The sequence below is a fragment of the Nannobrachium achirus genome (genome assembly GCF_963921795.1).
Source record: "Nannobrachium achirus genome assembly, chromosome: 3".
NCBI classification, from domain to species: domain Eukaryota; kingdom Metazoa; phylum Chordata; class Actinopteri; order Myctophiformes; family Myctophidae; genus Nannobrachium; species Nannobrachium achirus.
The window spans coordinates 60,094,550-60,109,371 of NC_137812.1; the positions used below are offsets into that span (position 1 = coordinate 60,094,550).

General features: G+C 47.9%; 1 pseudogene across 1 annotated transcript in view; it reads left to right on the forward strand.

Moving 5' to 3' along the window:
- Positions 1-9,471, forward strand: part of LOC308281553 (bromodomain-containing protein 4-like) — a 32,299-nt pseudogene extending 22,828 nt beyond the window's left edge. The window contains exons 8-9 of the transcript in view: positions 6,850-6,978; positions 9,400-9,471. The product of the transcript in view is annotated as a bromodomain-containing protein 4-like (transcript). The remainder of the gene's footprint in view (positions 1-6,849; positions 6,979-9,399) is intronic.
- The last annotated feature ends 5,351 nt before the right edge of the window (positions 9,472-14,822 follow it).

Genomic DNA, 14,822 nt, shown 5'->3' on the forward strand with positions numbered 1-14,822 from the left:
GGTCGGACGAATCAGCTCTAGCGGTGGAAAAGCATACAGAAGGCCCCTCGGCCAGCTGCGAGACAGAGCGTCCAGGCCCAGTGGGGGAGTCCCCGTCAGGCCAAAGAACCGAGAACACTTCGCGTTCTCTGACGACGCGAACAAGTCTGCCACCGGGTGGCCAAACCTGAGCCAGATCTCCTCCGCCACTGAAGGGCGGAGAGACCAGTTCTCGTAACGTGGTTCCCCCCTGGACAGCAGATCTGCTCCGCTGTTCAGGAGGCCCGGAACATGAGAAGCCCTGATCGACTGAAGTCGACCATGGCACCACAGTGTCAGGTCCCGAGCTAACCTGTCTAGCTCTCGGGACCTCAGCCCCCCCTGTTTGTTGATATAACACATCGTTGTGGTGTTGTCCGTCCTGACGAGGACGTGCCAACCTAGGATCAGGGGTTCGAAGTGACGAAGGGCCAGCATCACCGCCATCAACTCCAGGTAGTTGATATGGTAATGTCGCATCTCCGGGCCCCAAAGGCCCCGTGCTGTGCGACCTTCTAAGGTCGCGCCCCAGCCTGAAAGGCTGGCGTCCGAGGTGATCACCTTGCGGTGAATCACCTCTCCCATTCTGACTCCGGCCGACAGGAAGTCGGCTCGCCGCCAGGGTAGCAGCGCCTCCACAGCCCTGAAAGGGACCTGTACCAGAGCGCGACCCTCGGTGGACGGAATCCGAAGGGATAACATCCACCTCTGAAACTGTCTCATGTGGAGACGTCCTAGCTGCACCAGGTGCAGGACTGAGGCCATGAAGCCCGTGAGGCGCATGACCTTCTCGTAACGGACCGAGTTCCCCGTCTGGAAGAGGGCTGCGCAGGAGAGAAACTTCTCTATCCTCTCCTGCGAGGGACGGGCGATCATAGACTGTGAGTCCAGAATGGTCCCCAGAAAAGTGGTTCTCTGTGAGGGTGTGAGAGCACTTTTCTCCAGATTGACGCAAAACCCCAGAGACTGCAGGTGGTCCATGACCAACCTGGTGTGCCGCGCCGCCTCCTGCTCGGAGCTCGCGCAAATCAACCAGTCGTCCAGGTAGTTTGCAATCCTGATGCCCTGGCGCCGTAGTGGTTCGAGCGCTGTCTTGGTCACTAGAACGAAGACACGGGGGCTCAGCGACAAGCCGAAGGGGAGAACTGTGTACTCGTACACTTTCCCCTCGAAGGCGAACCTGAGGAATTTTCGGTGAGGAGGATAGATGAAGACGTGTGTGTACGCCTCTCTCAGATCCAGAGAGGTGAACCAGTCGTTCACTCTCACCGAACGCAGCAGGCTGGCAGCAGTCAGCATCTTGAATTTGAAGGTTTTCAGATACTGATTCAAAACACTTAGGTTTAGAATGGGCCGAAGCCCTCCCGTCTTCTTGGGCACGAGGAAGTAGGTGGAGTAGAACCCCAGCCGAGTCTCGTTTCGAGAGACCTCCCTTACTGCGCCTTTGAGAAGAAGGGCTTGTATTTCCTTTCGTAACGCGGCCGCCTTGCGGCCCTTCTCCCTGGGGAAGAGAACTTTGGAAGTTAGAGGGGGGATTTGAAGAACTGAATCCTGTAGCCCCTTCTTAGGGTGCGAGAGATCCAAGGGTTTGGATTGCACCGCTTCCATTGCAAAAAGCAGTCTGCCAGGGGAGTGTAGAGAGGAAGATTGGACGGCACCGCCCTCGCGGGAAGCCCGGTGTCGTTTACCGAGCGCCTCTTGGGGGGCCTTGCTTCCGTCGACACGTCCTGACGTGATGACGTCGGGAGGGCGTGAGACGCTTCCCTCGGCGGAGCCGGAGGGGAAAACGAGCGCTCCTCTGACCCCAGTGGAGTCGGGGGAGGAAACGAACGTACCCCGGGAACCAGCGGGGCCGGGGGAGAAAACGAGCGCACCTCGGGGCTCGGCGGAGCCGGAGAGGAAAACAAGCGCTCCCGCTGCCGAATGGCCGCCCGGGCGGGACGGCCTGAACGACGGACCGAGTGCACCTGAAGAGGAACGGTCGCGTGGTTCAAGGCTAGCGGTGCTGGAACAGAGGGAAAAAGAACTTTTCTGACCTTCGCCCGAGGAGGGCCTAAAGGAAACGTCTCCAAAACCCGCGGAGACGGACGTTTTAACTTTAGCTCGTTTGGCCTGACTGAAAACGTCCCGAGAGGGCTCATAGATACCTTTAGCAGAGAGTCTTGCTCTGGAGAAAGGAGTGACCCTGGAACAGTTAGAGAGTGTGGAGGGGAAGCTGTGCTGCTCTCTAGTGGAGAACCGTGAGAAGGAGGAATTACACTGGGAAAAAGCATCTGAATAGGCTGTGACCCTGTACCTTTTAGAGCAGCTGTGTGTGGACTGTGTGTCTGTGAAGTTAGCAGATTGTGAGGAAGAGCCCGAGGGGGCTGACAATCTAGAGCTACTTGTGTCGATCGTGCGAGAGGAAGAACCACACAATTTTTGGGCACACACATTTTTACTGTCATTTTTTGTGGAGACATTGTGACAGAACCAGCAGGAGGCCGAGTTACAGGTTTTGAATAAAACAAACTTCTTAATGACCCCTGCTTTCCCCTCCCCGGAGTGTCACTTGCGCTGAGACTTCCCGCGGCCCCTCGCGGGGCGGTAAGGCTGGCGCTGGGGGTTTTCCTCCCTGGGCCTCTGAGTGGGCGGCTCCTGGCTTGGATGGCGGTGGGCCGACTTGGAGGAAGACCTGGAGCTAGAGGAGGCTGAGGTCTTGGGGCCCTTAGCCTTGCTCTGGGAGCGGGAGGCTCTTGGTTTGGAGGCTGCCTGGGCGTAGGAGCCTCTAGTGGCCTGTGGTTGGAACCTGGGGCCCCGGCTGCTAGGGGGGGGGCATCAGGTCCTGTACAATCTCCAGGGTTTCCTTGCGGGCTGCCGCCTGTCTCTGGAAAACCTGGTAGCCGTCTGCCATGATTTCTCTGGGAGAGCTGGGGAGCTTGAGGAGCTCCTCTCTCTCCTCGAAGTCCTTTGCCGCGGCGACTGGATAGAGCCAGCGGAGAGCCTGCTGTTGCATGATGAGGTCCATAGCACGACCTGCCCAGGAGATGGCATGGAAGTTGGCATCAATCAAGTGGTCCACCGAGGCCAGGAATTCTGTGGCAACAGCAGGAGGCAGGGAGCCGGATGCATTCTGGACCTGTTTCTGAATGTAGGCTCCCAGTAGACCCGTGACGTTCAGGTCCCTAGCATTGTGGCCGATGGACCTGTAGGTGTCACGTGCGCCCTTGGACATCTGGTCCTCAAAGCTGTCGACCAGCTTGGGTGTGGGTCTCAGGATGAAGGGCCCCTTAGGGGCCGTGGGGTTTTTCCTGTAGAACTTGGCCTGAAGAGTAGCGGCCAGAGTTGGGCTGATCTTAGGGCAGGAAGGGACTCCGATGTCTGGTCCTCCCACGAACTCCGAAGAATAGGGGAGTTTGTCTGGGTCCCAGTGCTTCTCCCAGGTTTCGTGCAGCGCCTCCTGGAAACCTGGGATCTGAGGAAGCATGCACATCACCTGTGGGGGGGGGGGGGGGGGGGGCTTGACGAGCCTTCCCTAGGCGGTGCACCTTGGCCTTCTCTGCCTGTGGAGCGAAGGCAACAGGCAGCTCCAGGTACCTGGTGGCTCTCTCTAGTACACTCCAGGCCTCCGGAAGAGGAGGGGGGCCTTGGGAGGAAGAGCTCGCGTTGTTGGGTCTTGGAGTGTCGCCTGAAGAGGCAGGAGCGGGACCCAAGGAGCTCCGAGAGGAGGTCTGAGAGGCGGAGAGGACCGCATCAGACCCGGCAGCTCCCCCTGAAGGAGAGGAAGGGGGAGCCTGTCCCTCCGTGGACACCTGGGAGGCCGGTAGCTGACCAGAAGCACCAGGGGAGGAAGCGGAGCCTTCCTGCATAGCCTGCTCTGGAGCCCCCGCCGCTGGGGGGGGGGCTGTTGTGCCTGGGGTGGCAGCCTCAGCCGTGGCGGCCACCGAAGGGAAGACGGAGAGGGGGGAATCAGTCTCGGGGATAGAGATGATGATCTCCAGTTCCGCCGACTGTGTGTCCATCTGTTCCACTTGAGGAGCGTTGTCCTCCTCATCCTCGACGACCTCCGCCACCGCCTCCTCGTCGTCGTCGAATTCTTCATCCGACCAGCGTCTGAAGAGGCTCTGGGTGAAGTCCGGGCCTGAGCTACCGCTGCCCCCGCTTGTATAGGAGAGAGCGGGGGAGGGAGAGTGAGTGAAACAAGCTATCCAGTTGAAGCAGAAAGCGAAAAGAGGGAGATCATCCGGTGGATGGGGATTTTATAGGGATCCGCCTCCAGGCGGGTACGTCATTTGACGGACATACCCTTCGGCCAATGGGAATCGTCCTACGGGAGTTTATGTGAGTGATTCTGTTATTCTTGGCTGGCGCTAGCGACACCCATAGGAGTGGAGTGCTGACTGGAGATTCGTAAACAAACAATACAACTGTGTTATACAAAATGAAATACCTCAGCTCTTAGTGCTCGTCAGGGTGGGGGGGCCCCAGTTAAAATATGATTATTTTGGGGGTCACGGCCTGAAAAGGTTGAGAACCAATGGACTACATAACCGCAACATTGCAGGTTGGATGATTATACTGTAATCAACATTTGTAGTCTTGGATATACTGCAGGGGTTGACACTAAGGTCTCAGAGGCACTTATACAGGTCATGTTCTACTTGCCCTCGGGTCATGGCCACTTGCCCCCCCCCACACACACACACACACACAAAACTCTACCTAGCGCTACTCCTGCGCCTGTTTTGGGGATTGAGAGAACTCATAGCTAAAGACTAGTTTCTCCATAGCAGTCACTTCATGTTCACACAATGAGGCTGTCGCTTTATGGGTTGCATCGCGCGATTTCTAAATAGTTGCAGCTGAGCGCTCATCGTGTCCGATGCACGTCTTTTTTAGCATAATGTGTGATGTGAGCTTGTAGAATAGCGGTTTTCAAGGGAGCTCACGTCGCAGCAAACTATCCCACTGCACAACGTTCGTTCAGTGTGTGGGGGGACTCGGGAGGGATGGACTTGGGGAGAGAGAGAGAGTGAGCGAGAGAGAGAGGCGGAACACTAGTCTAACATAGCCCCGTTCAGCGTTCAAGTAGGCTAACGATTAACAAAACAAAATGGGCACCTGCCCGGTCGGGCAACCTGGTAGCAAACTTCACCTGCCTGACCATATTATGTACAGAGTTGGGTGTAACGCGTTACAAAGTAACGCGTTACTGTAATAATACTACTTTTTTCGGTAACGAGTAGTGTAACGGTACTACTCCTCCGAAATAATAATAACACTACAAATACTGCCTGGTCACATTACTCGCTACTCGCTACTTTCGTGCCTGCAGTTTCTGCTTCTGCCTTCAGCAGGAACCGATTGTAAACATCATCACTTGTCTTTTAAAACATTGGAACTGCCATTTCTCTAAAATAACTAACCAAAGAAGAGGTAATCAAACACATTTGATTACACATTTGATTGTCAGCGCAGCAGCAGGTCACGGTGACACTGTGCCAATCAAGCAGCAGCCAGCAGCCACCCGACATTTGATAACCATGGCATATAGATTAATAGAAGGGACTAAAAACAGCAAAACCCCCAAATACGGATATTTATAATATCAAGCAAAGAAATGAGTTACCTTTTGCCTATGAGAGAAAGAGAGAGAGAGAGAAAAGAGAAAAAATAGTGGCACAGTGGCACTGGTAGCGCATCACGAGGTGCGCAAAGCCGACGTTTGAATCACAGCCTAGATTAATATCCTACATGTGACAAGATACATTAAAACCCCCAAATAGTGAGTATTAAATATCCAGCGAGCCACAAGAATGAATTAGCCTACTGGAAATGTACGGTAGGCTGAGAGAGAGAGGGAAAAAGAGCACCTCACCTTGCTCTGAGACTCTGACATGACGCTGGCTGTCATGATGATGACGGACAATTAATAATTCCTTATACAAAACCATCGCTGTTATGTTGCTTTTTTAAGCAAATGGGAAGTTTTCCGCTGCTAGAATCAGTTTGACATTGTTTTAGTGCTTCTGCTGCACACGGAGTCATCTCATTGTAGTTCCATCACTTTCGCCTGCTACAGTAGGCTAGAGTGGGGGAATAGGCCCCCCTGGGGTAATAAGCCCCCCAGCTGTATTTGACTACAGAACTACCTACTTACTAATACAAATTATAATAATTACTATGACCTGCTGCGCTCTGTGGGGGGAGAATCTCCGCCAGGTCATGTCCACCCCTGGACTGGAAAATTCATAGGAGCCAAATGGAATGAAATCTGCTTAAACTGACTGACATATGGATACAGAACTATAGGCTATATAATGTCAGGTGTAAACCTTGTATGTCCATAAATAAATGAATAAACTCATATGTGAGCTAAATTACAACAAGGCCACAGGGGCTCAGAAATAATTTAATTATTATAATTTGTATTAATTATTATAACTTCTTATTATTAATATTAGTATTATTATTAGACTAATTCAAATGACCACCAGTGAGCCCTGCTCACTTCATTGAACAACATAACTGTATTGTATTAGATATTATAATAATATATAATAAATATTTAATACATCTAATATATGTTGGCAATGCATCTCAGGCTTTTTTATGGAGTAACGCAAAAGTAGTGTAACTAGTTACTTTCTCCAGGGAGTAATGAAGTAGTGTAAGGCACTACTTTTTTCAAAGGTAATATGTAATATTTAGTGCACTACTTTTTTGAGTAACGGATCCCAACTCTGATTATGTACCTGCCCCGGGCAGTCGGGCAGGCGTTAGAGTCAACCCCTGTATTGTAGTTCTTAACCATGATGGAGAGTGTGTGTGCACCTCTGTGTCCTTCCTCAGAATAAGCTGGACAACAGACAATACCGAGAAGCCCAGGAGTTTGCAGCTGATGTAAGGTTGATGTTCTCCAACTGTTACAAGTATAATCCTCCAGACCATGATGTGGTTGCCATGGCACGCAAATTACAGGTAAACAACACAAGAGACTTGCAAATTATTAAGCAAATTACAATAAAGCATTGTACCAGGAATACTGCAACACATGAACTGCCAATTAAACCCATTTAGAACGGGTACACAGTATTGTGTATCATTATTTTATGCTCAAGCTCAGCTTGTAGATCTGCTATTTTTGAAAAATCGTGAAAATCTGAATTTTGACCCGATTCTATAAGTGTCTTTTGAATCCTTCTAAGACTTTTCTATGTCAGCAACCTGGCTCGCCATCGTCAAAGAAAGGATCCTTTTCACTTAACCCTTTCAAAGCCACGGGGAGCCCCTTAATGTTAAAACCGTACTATATCGCACATCCCAGCAGGGAGTCTCAGCCACGCCGTACTTTCCCGGACTTTGTCATTAAAACCGGAATAAATGATTTTGATCCGAAAATCGGCGATCGTCTAACCTTCCCTAGTCACCACTCGTGCATTGATAGCTCATGCACGGTCTGACATGAAGCAGAGGTGACGTCAGCTCCTTTCCTTCTCCAAGGCTACTCCCAGCCATTCGTTTGCTGTCTGTACCCTGGTGCTCCTACAGCAGCCATGCTAGGGGCTATGCTAGCGAAAATTTTCAGTTCTGCTTTTGAGACACACATGGATTATTTGCGGGGACATTTACGTGAAGGGATCGCGCACGCGAAACGCACGGGGAGATCGATGATCGGCCAAAACCCCCATTCTATCCCAACGGAGAACCAGATAATCACGGTGAGTTTATGACCTGGGGAAAAAAAAAAGAAAAAACAACGGCGCTGTCCAAGAAGGAAGGGCGGCGGGCTCATGTTTATAAACATAATATTATGTCTCAGATCACAATACAATAATAGAAATTTCACGGCTAATCTACCAACCACCATTCTATTTCGGACGGAGCTCAGTTAGTCTGTTCTTGAGAGACTACTATGTCAGTGGTTCTCAAACCTTGTGAAGGACCCACAAAATGATATGTATTTGGCCACGGACCCCCATCTCAAAATATCTAGTTCCAGGGACCACCCAGAAGCAAACTTTGAGTTACAAACGTTCGCTTTGAAAATACATATATTCAATGATTTGCACACATTTTCACTGCTTTAAAAAAAATAGTAGATATACAAGCTCACAGCGCGGCACCAAGTGCCGCGCTGTGAGCTTGTATATATATCTGCTATTTTTCACCGGTTAAAGCATTCAATAATTCCAGGCCTAAATGGGTTAAAGGTGATACACCATGCATTTTAAAAGTATTTATGTCATATTGTTTATGTCCCAAAAACGTTTTTCAAAAGGTTTGAGGCTAAATTACCACTCCTGAATAGAGAGCCTCTCTCATTTTGAATGGCTCTCAGAGCATTTCAGCTGCAGTACCACCTTTGGCCTGAACTGCGCCAAAATCTTTTTGATTTTTTTTTTTTTTTTTTTATATATTTTTTTGATTTTTTATTTATTTATGATGACGTCACAATCGGCAGATGACGTCACAATCGGCAGCAAATCTGGATAGCCTGTTTTGAGAACCTGTGGGATACTTTTAACCTTCGCCTTCTCAAAACCAGATAAAGACACAACGGTCAGAAATGGGACTTTGTGAGGATAGAAGGTGCTAGTGGGACCCCAAAAAAAGGTTTTAAGGTACATGTGAGGGGGTGGAAGCAGCGTTATTGTTAATTTTTTCTTTTTCTTTAATAATTGTTGTAACCCAATTATTTTCTCCCTTTAAGCATGTGTTGTATGATTTGTCTAATATTATTTTCCTTGTATGTTTTGCAATGATGCTGTGTTTCTTTAAGAACCCTCCCCCTGTGTCTGTGTGTGATTGTAAGCATGGACTGATAGGATAACTTGTTGGCTGCTGTGGCCAATACAGAGACACTGATGTCATCACCAGCCAATGGGTGACTGGCGGAGCGAAGGGGCGGCCCTCTGAAGCCGAGAGAGGCTCATTCTAGAGTTGAACGGCAAGGGAGACAGACGAACGGTGTGGAGCTCCGTGCGAGCAGGTTGAGGCAGAACAGCAGGACAGTTAACGGCTCGTGGAGCCGGATAACCGTGTAGCCTCTGAGCAAACGAAACTGAACAGTAAATGAACTCTTATCTGAACCTAAACTAGAACTCTACAGTACAGCGATTCCAGATCGTGATCGGGGTGTCCAGGAGCGCAGTGGGGTCAGCCAGTGCCCTCGGGACCAAGCGGTGCCAGCAGAGGAGGTCCAGGCGAGCGAACCAGACGAGAGGGGTCCGCAGTGGCTTTTGGTAGTGTCGTGCGATTTACTCGCAACGGCAGGCCCATAAAGCCTGCCTCGTTGTGAGTATTTGTTATCTGTACACTACTATTGTTATAGCCACCGACCTAGTATTGAGCAGTATATTGGAAGCGACAGAGATACTGGCGTCTTCTCTGTGTTCGCAGAACGAGGACCAGAAGAAGCAGACGGGCCGGAGAGTGACTGTGTCCCACTGTGTGCATCCATACCTGCTGTAGACGTTATCCACTATTATCCACTATTATCCATACCTGCTGTAGAAGAGATCCACTATATCCGTTATTACCTATATCTGCTTAATTGTTCTGCTTATTATATATAGATATCCTTATTAGTCTCCTTGCCATATTCACTATTATTATCGATATTCCCCCTGTAAGTCAAGGCTGTCACAGGCCGGGGAGGGCTAGCTATAAGTAAAAGCACTTTAACTGCTCGAGCGAATGTTATAAAGGGGGGGGTGGTTGGAAAGCTTTTATTATTATTATTTTTAGGTTTTTAGCTTAGTGGTACCATCAGGATAAGTAGGGTTGATTATTTCTTTTTCTTTTAAATATTGTTTTTAAGGCGTGATAGAGGCCGCTGTAATTTTAGAAATAAAGATTTGATCATACTTTCTAACTTGGTGTCCGGGTCCATTCTCTCGATATTATATTGCTCTGATACTCCGAAATTACGAACCTGTGTGTCCTACGAGGTGTCGCTACTTTAGTGCACCTCTTTCCTTTTTCCTCTTTAACAGAGGTGGCGTTGTCGGAAGTCTTGTAATTATAACATGCTAATGGTAATCCTTAAATAATACACTTAATGCAAAAAGGGTGTAAATACAATTATTTATTAGCAAGTGAAGTAATAAGGTGTTGACAAGGGTACCAGTTTTAACACTGGCTGTTAATGTGCGTGGGCCAGCGTCACATAATTGACGTGCGTCGGCAGGATCGGGTACAGAGCAATATATATAGGAGAGATTGAATAGTTGTGTGTAACTGTGAACTTGTAACAATGATGATGCCGGTATATCCGGGTGCCCCATGGCTGCCCATGTTCGGAGGTACAGAAGGTGAAACTAAATACAGGGAATGGAAAGCGCAGATTAAAGGGCTATTGAGTACACAGGATGTGAACGAGATGAAGAAGGCTGCTATTTTGCTACAAACGCTAACTGACGAGGCTAGGCGACAAGTAAATGTATTAGATGAGGGGGATCGAGACACCGTGGTTAAGATCTTTGTGCATTTAGACAATGTGTATAAAGAAACTATTCCTGTGTCGAAGGTGCGCTCCCAGTTCTATAGTTGTACACAGCGCCCGGGAGAGAGTGTTAATGCCTTTATTCTACGACTTAGAGAACTATTTTGTGGATTACGACGGTATGATGCGACTACAGCCCCCTCCGAGGCTGTGTTAAAAGATCAGTTTCTTATGGGGTTAACGGAGGGTCCCCTGGGACAAGCTCTGCGCATCTACGCCCGCCGCCATCCCGATGAAGATTTCGCTGCGCTCCGACAGGAAGCCTTGATTTTGGAAACAGAACATGGAGGTACACCAGCTACTGAAATGTCTTGTCATGCTATTAACCCAGTAACTGTCCCTGTGCCACCCCAGAGTTCTGCTTGGAGAGAGGAACTGAAACGCGAGATAATGGAGGATGTCAAAATGCAGATGCAGGGTATGACGAAGGAATTGCTGAACGAACTCAGACCGCACATCCAGGCTGCCGCTCCTGTAGGGCGCCCCCAGCCGCCGCCGCCTGAAGCGCCTTACGTGCCGCCTGCGCGCCGGTACGGTCCACCTCAGAGAAACGAGTGGGATGAGGGAGGTAGGCCGATATGTCGAAAATGTAAGCAGCCAGGCCATATAGCAAGGTTATGTAGGAACAACCAGCAGTTCCTCAAGATGGTGACGGAGCAGAGCACGGAGATGGAGGAGTTACGTGGCCAGCTCAGGCAGGCCAAGACGGAGCTGAGGACCGCCACAGCCAAAGTGGAGGAGATGACCGAGCGGCTACAGACCGTACAGGATCAGATGCAGGGATGGGAGGAAGACGCAGCGGAGGCTCAGGATCTGAAGGAGGCCTCGGACTGGAGACTACAACAGCTTCAGTCAGCATTGAGTCAGTTAGAAGTCAGGTTAAAAGCAGCGTCTCAGGACACAGAGGCAGTGCACAGAGAGCAGGCAGTGTGGGTGGGAAATGTGTGTGAGCTCCAGGGGAGGTGCGCCGCCCTTGAGGAGGAGCGCTACGAGGCCCTGGCTAAAGTCCACGACAGCGCTCAGCTCACCGAAGAGGCTACGTTACAGAAGGAGCAGGCCCTTCTGAGGGAGAAGCAAAGGTGTGATGAGTTGGAGAAGGCCAAGGAGACCATTAAGCAGCTGATCCAGGATGCTGCTGTCCACACCAGGAAAGAGGTGGAGAGTGTGCGTGAGCAGTGTAATGTCCAAATCCGCCACATGGCTGAGGAGCTGTCTGCCCTGCAGAGGGAGGGTGCAGGCCAGGAGTCTCAAACTGAGAGGTCCGGGCGAGAGAGGAGAGCCCAAGTGGAGGAGCCCCAGAGGGCTCTGCAGGAGCCGGGCCGCCAGACGGAGGATTTCTCCCCATTGAAGAGATAGCCGGGGAGCCACTGGGCCAAAATGAGAGAGGACCTGTGATGTCATGACATACTCCAAATTTTTGTTTGTCCTATTAATTTGGTCAATAAGGTACACAGAATGAGAGGCCTGCTCTGCCGGAAATCCTGCGAAAAAAAGTTTCCCATTGACTTCACTATACTGGAAAAAAACACACCAAAAAAAGTAGCATGTGAGGGGTCAAACTAAGGGTTCTTCATGATTCTGAATCCATTGCAAGCATTTGTTTTGCATGAAAAACATTCCTTGGGCTAGATTTCAGCCTCTCAAACCTGTGAAAAGTGATGAGTCATCACTTTTCACCGTTATTTTGGTCCGTTTTCTAGCCCAAGGAATGTTTTTCATGCAAAACAAATGCTTGCAGTGGATTCAGAATCATCAAGAATCCCTAGTTTGACCCCTCACATGCTACTTAAAGCATTTTTTTTTGTGTGTTTCTTTCCTTTATATTGAAGTCGATGGAGTGAATATACAAATGGCCATAACTTTTTTTCGCAGGATTTCCGGCAGAGCAGGCCTCTCATTCTGTGGACCTTGATGACCAAATTAATAGAAAAAACTAAAATTAAAAGTATGTCATGACATCACATGTAACATCCTATTCTTTGAGCTTTTGGGCCTGTGGCTCCCCGGCTATAGCGACTGGCAAGACTACACTGGGCTACTCGAGCATTTTAATAGGGATTGGGGAAACAAACAGGGAGGGAAAAAAACAAAGCGATGCCACTTCTTCGGCTTGTGGTTTCCGCCTAGACCGGATCAACAATCACCAGGCTTTCCCTCAGAAAGCCTGGTGGGCGAGGTTACTCTGTGCTGTCTTTATGTGACTATTTACCTTGTTTATTGATTGGAGTTCATAACCCTAACCCTCTGCTTATTGTCATCTCTCTCTTTTTGCAGGGGTATGCAAGGCTTCCTCCAGCAGAAGCACATCTCTCAGACCACAGGCGCCAATCGTAGGCCACCAATGAGAACCTGCAAGGGAGACTCATGCCATGGAGAATGCCACCAAGGTGTTGCCTGCCGAGGAGAGAGGTCACCGCCACCCAAACACCACCTGCTGATCGATAAAGATTACGTCGCCAGCATTAGGACGTGCATCTTCATCGATGACCCCAACAACAGCAGGATGGCCCAGAGGAGGAAGGTGAGGCAAAGCGTTCATATAGAGAGTTTACAATAAGTGACACAATTACTGGTTACATTGTACACAAATTATGTACTCAAACTCTAAATGAAATTGCGAAATATGCTTGTTTTTATTTTAATTTCTTTAATGAGAGAGCTTACCGACCTATACGAGCACCAAACAAAGCTTAATTTTAGGGCTGATGCTACAATATGTACATATTTGTATTAAAGCTTGATGAAATTAAAATAAATATCAACAAGGATAACAATATTGTAATTAAATGTTTTGTTGTAGTTGTGAATTGCATTGTTTGAATATATAATACTGTATGTAACTAGTAACTGTCTTAGTTATGGCGAGACATAACTTACTCTATGTATGATTTACTCATGTGGCAAGATACTTACGCATTGTAGTCGAGAAAGAGCTGGACATTGATACTAAAACACCTGTGTTTCTTCTCCATCCACAGGGACCATCTGCTGCCGTCGCCACCAGGAGACCACCTGGACCCTGCCAACGACCATCTGCTGCCGTCGCCACCAGGAGACCACCTGGACCCTGCCAACGATTGAGGTTGTTGAGAGCCCAGATGCAGTCAGCGCCCGCCAGGATCTCCAAGACCTGACCTTCAGGACGTTTGAGGATGGACACCTGGACGTTTACTTTGATTTTTTTCCCCTCCCAAGCACTTGACTTTCACTGCAATTCATTTCAAATAGAAATTTACTTTTTACTCAGCATTTCTTGGAACTCTTGGACTCATTCTTACAAAAATAGCCTACTACAGTTGTGCCCCCTCAACCCCCTCTGAGAATTGGGTTCATTAGTGTAGCCACTGTTCCTTTGACTTTCAACTTGTGAACTATGCTCAAAACTGTACTTCTAGGAACATTCAGTGCCTTTGCAATGTTTTATATCCTTTTCCTTTAATCTCTTTAAAGGACAATAGATCAAACTCTTGTGTGCTGATTAAGTTATTTATGTTTCATTTTGATTAAAATGATATGGTAACAGGGTTGAAATGACAGTAACAGGGTTGAATAGCTACATTACTTTTGACCATAGATTATTGTTAGTATGACAAATACATGTCTTTTAATAACTTGAATATTATTTGAATAACTTTTAATGTTACACATAAAGATGGTTGGCAGACAATCAAGCAATGAATGTTCCTAAAAGTACGGTTTTGAGGATACTGGTAGTTCACAAGTTCAAAGTTAAAGGAACAGTGGCTACACTAATAAACCTAATTTTCAGAGGGGGTTGAATAATTTCAAATATTGTGAATTGACAATTTATGCCCTTTTCAATTTTAGTGACAATAGCTGATCTAAAAGCTCCCAACATTACACAGATAGATAGTTAGACAGTTAGATATGTTGGTTATTAGTTGGACACCACTACGAGATGGGTCCTAGTTTTTCTTTTGATTCATCAAATAAATTGTATAGTCATGTTGTTTTGTACAGAAAGTATATTTTTATGATCCTTTGTTTTTGCACATTGATTGCATATTTGGTTTTAAGAGTTCTGTAAATATTGGTGTTATATTGTACATTGACAATGGTTTAATCTTTTATTTCTCTTGTGTTTTTTAATTATCTTGTTTTATACATTAAATGTTTTCTTATACAGTTTAAGTTGTGCTTGTGTAATAAATACTGCATTTTATATGATAATCATATCAAGCTTCATCTTGTGACTTTTACTGTGAAATATAAGCAATGCAAAGTGGTTCATTCCAGTAACTGAAGATTGGCAATAAAAATTGTTGATTTATTTTTTTATTACTGGCTTGAGGTTTGA